The following is a 4041-nucleotide window of genomic DNA, read 5'->3' on the forward strand; positions in this document are numbered from 1 at the left end:
CAGACAAAATACATTCCAAGACAGATAAAAATAACATATGCATTAGACCCATAGGAACCTTTAGAGGAATATTATGCAAAGGTTGAGAATATACAGGCAAATATACATGTAGCTGGTTAGTTGAATCCCTTTGTTTTTATTTGTATAAGAGATTGAACCATGGGGTAAGAGGATCAATTTATCTACTTCATCATTCACTGTTATTAAATCATGCACGGATGCTGGTGTTTTATTCTCTGATGATCTAAAGAGGAAGAGGAGAGTAGCATTCAATGAAGGATTAGAATATATGGTACATTTCGTTCTCATAAAAAAACGAAACAAAACAATCTATATGAGATGCATTTTATATCAATTCCAACCTACCGAGGATCGAAGTCAATATAAATCACGACACAACGATAACAAAGATAACAATGAACGATAAGTCAAGATAACATTCACAGAAATAATAACAAACAACGACATAGTTCGGACATTACTTACAACATGGCTAAGTAATAACACACAACAGAACAAGACAACAGTATCCACGGTGACTCAGGACGCATGTTTATTACTATGACTCAAGGTAATGAGTCCGTGAGATAAGTTTCACTTGACTAACTTGATCACTGATATCCATTAATGAATAGATAAAAATAAAAGAGACAGAGAAAAAAAATAAACATAGCAGTCTTGTGTGCTATGATGAATTGGCTGTAATTTGAGCGAGATAGAACGATGGTATGGAGGAGGAGGAGGAGAGGAGGAGGAAGAGGAGGAGGAGAAGAGGAGAGGGGGAGGGGAGGGGGAGGGGTTGGAGGAGGGGGGAGGAGGAGGAGGAGAAGAGGAGGAGGAGGAGGAGGAGGAGGAGGAGGGGGAGGAGGAGGGAGGAGGAGGAGGAGGAGGAGGAGGGAGGAGGAGGGGGAGGAGGAGAAGGAAGAGGAGGGGGAGGAGGAGAGACGAGAGAGGGGGAGGAGGAGGAGGAGGAGGAAAAGGAGGAGGAGGAGGAGGAGGAGGAGGAGGGGGAGGGAGAGAGAGAAGAGAGAGAGAGAAAGAAATAAAAAATAAGGCACGAAATATCTACTTTATCGGAACTCACGCACGGAAACACACACAACACACACACAACACACACACAAGAAAGCAAAAAGCAAACAAACAAACAAGACAAAGACACCCACACGAAGAAAGAACGAGACAAACCGACAGAGGAGAGAGAAAGGAGAAAAGTTTCAAACAGAACAAAATAATACTTTTAAATGCACTTCGAACGTACATTTGCCGAACACGAATTTACACCCCGATATATATAAATACAAGAGCAAGAAACATTTAAAAACCCCACTAAATTTCCAGAATGAGTACTTGGAAAGCCATTATATCAACAGAGCATGTCAATGAAGAACGTCGTTGAAAGGAATGAATGAAGTTGCCATTAATCAAAGGGACAGAGAAGAACGTTATTGTCCGCTCACAAGGGGGGTCTTAATGGAAAACCGGATTACGTGTCAAGGGTCAGGGATTTATTACTCAGGTGTGTTTCGAGATCGACACCCCCAAAGGGAAAGAAAGAGGAAAAGGGGAGGAGGGAGGGGATAGTGGGAAAGGGGGGGGGAAGGCGGGGGATAGGAGGGAAGGGAGGAAGGGAGGAAGGGGATAGGAGGAGAGGGAGGAGGGAGAAGATATTGGGAAGGGAAGGGTGGTAGGGGATAGAAGAGAGAGGGGGAGGGAGAAGATGGTAGGAAGGGGGAGGAAGGGGATGAGGGGGAAGGATGGTAGAAGGGGGAGGAAGGGGAGGAGGGAGAGGATGGTGGGAAAGGGGGAAAGGAAAGGGGGGAGGAGGGGAGAGGATGGTAGAGGTGGGGGGAAGGGAGGGGACAGGAAGGAGAGGGAGGGGGAGAGGATGGTAGGAAGGGAAAGGAAGGGAGAGGGAGGGGAGAGGATTTTTAAAAAAGGGGGAAGGGGAGGAAGGGGATGGGAGGGAGAGGAGGAGGGAGAGGATGGTAGAGTGGGAGAAGGGGGGATAGGAGGAAGAGAAAGGAGAGGGGGGGATAAAAGGAAGTGAAGGAAGGGGGGGAAAAAGAAGAGGGGGGAGGGGAAGGGATAGGAGAAAGGGAAGAGATAGTAGGAAGAGAGAGGGGGAAAAAAGATAAAGGGGGAAAATGTAATAAGGGAAGGAGTGGAGATAGTGGAAGAGGATAGGAAGAGTAGGCATGAAAGAAGGGATGGGGTTTGGGGGGAAAGAGGGGGGAGTGGAAGGGGTAGGGATAAATAAAGAGAGGTAGATCGAAGAAAAAGGAAGAAGGGGAGAAATTCTTAATGAGATAGAAGAGAGAATAGGAGAGAAGAGGGGGAGTGAGGGAGAGAAATGATAGGATAAACTGGAGAATATTTAAGTAAAAAAAAGGAAGACAATAGTAAAAGTGAAACAAATGAAATATTATATGAAGTACAACGAGAGCAAATGAGGATGGGAAACAGGAAGGAAAGGGAAAAAAAAGAGAGGAGGGAGAGAGAGAGAAAGAGAGAGAAGAAAGAGAGAGAGAGAGAGAGAGAGAGAAGAGAGGAGAGAGAGAAGAGAGAGAGAGAGAGGGGAGAGAGAGAGAGAGGAGAGAGAAAAGAGAGACATACAGACAAGAGATGGGCAGATGATAGCAGAAAAGAGAGAAAGCAAGAGAGCTAAAACGAGAAAAGAGAGAGGGGAGATAGAGAGAGACCAGAAACACACAAAAAATAAAAATAAAAATAAAATAGCGACTGCGAGGAAAATAGAGAGAGAAAGAGAGAGGCCAAAATATCCTCACAAGGAGAAGGTGGTAGTGACAGCGTACGTAATGTATGTCTGAGAAGGAGTTTGAATAAAGGGCTCAGAGTGGACAGGAGAAGTCTGGGTGGAGATTAAGGAAAAGAACATCGACTTCCTTTGTCCTATCGCCAGGGAGATCTTCCTTAAGGGTGAAGGACTCGGAGGAAGGAGGGGAGAGTGAGGAGGGGAAAAGGAGGGGAAATTGAAATGAAGATGATTGGGTTTTGGGAGGAGGGAGCAAATGTGGAGGGGGTAGGGGTATATAAGTAGGATAAAAGGGAGAGACAGAGGGAGATTGAGAAGGAGAAGAGAGATGCGGGGTATGAAATGAAGAGAGAGAGAGAGAGAGAGAGAAGAGAGAGAGAGAGAGAGGAGAGAGAGAGAGAAGAGAGAGAGAGAGAGAGAGAGATAGAGAGAAGAGAGACTGACAGACAGAAAGTCATGCAGAAAAAAGCAGGAAAAAAAACATGCATGCAGATAACACCAAACTCAAAAGAAAAGTAAAATAAAGAAACAGACAAAGAAAAAAGTGAGCACAAGGGAATGAGAAGCAAGCAGATGGCAGCAAAGACGAAGAATGATCATTACAGAATTATATTTTAGCTGAAGTTAAACCCCTTCCTGTGCTCTCGATGCCTGAGTCAGCAAATAGATAAAGAGAAGGAAATTGAAATCAAACGCATATATCATTTGCACTTATCACTATTTTCAGAGGGAGAATTCTACGAGAAATTGAGGAGAAAAAACTACCACGCACAATGCAAATTTTAGTTTAAAAAAACGTAGCACAGAGGATGTTGACACTTACCTGAACACAGAATAAATGTAATAGGAAATTGTACAAGAAAAAAAAAAAAAAAAAAAAAAGATGGAAAGAAAAATGGAAAGGAAATATAGATAGAAGACAGAAAGAAGAAAAAAAAAGTTATGAGATCCAGTTATAACAATACCTGTGCTAAGGATCGCCATAGTTACTGACACCAGTCAAAAAATAAAAAAATAAAAAAAAAGTGAACACAGCCTAATATTTTTATGCCTTCACTGAACACGATAAGCTGCCTTTCTTGTCTCTAGTAAGAAGCCAGCTGTACAGCCATTAAACCATCAAATAACGATCTTGAATTAGGAGGAAGTGGGGAGGGAGAAAGGGGGAAGGAGAGAGAGGAAGGGGAGGGGAGAGATGGGGAAGGAGAGAGAGGAGGGGGAGGGAAGGGTGGGGAAGGGCTAGGGAGGAAGGGGGGGAAAAGGAG

This window comes from Penaeus monodon, unplaced genomic scaffold (assembly GCF_015228065.2).
Source record: "Penaeus monodon isolate SGIC_2016 unplaced genomic scaffold, NSTDA_Pmon_1 PmonScaffold_11393, whole genome shotgun sequence".
In the NCBI taxonomy this organism is placed as follows: domain Eukaryota; kingdom Metazoa; phylum Arthropoda; class Malacostraca; order Decapoda; family Penaeidae; genus Penaeus; species Penaeus monodon.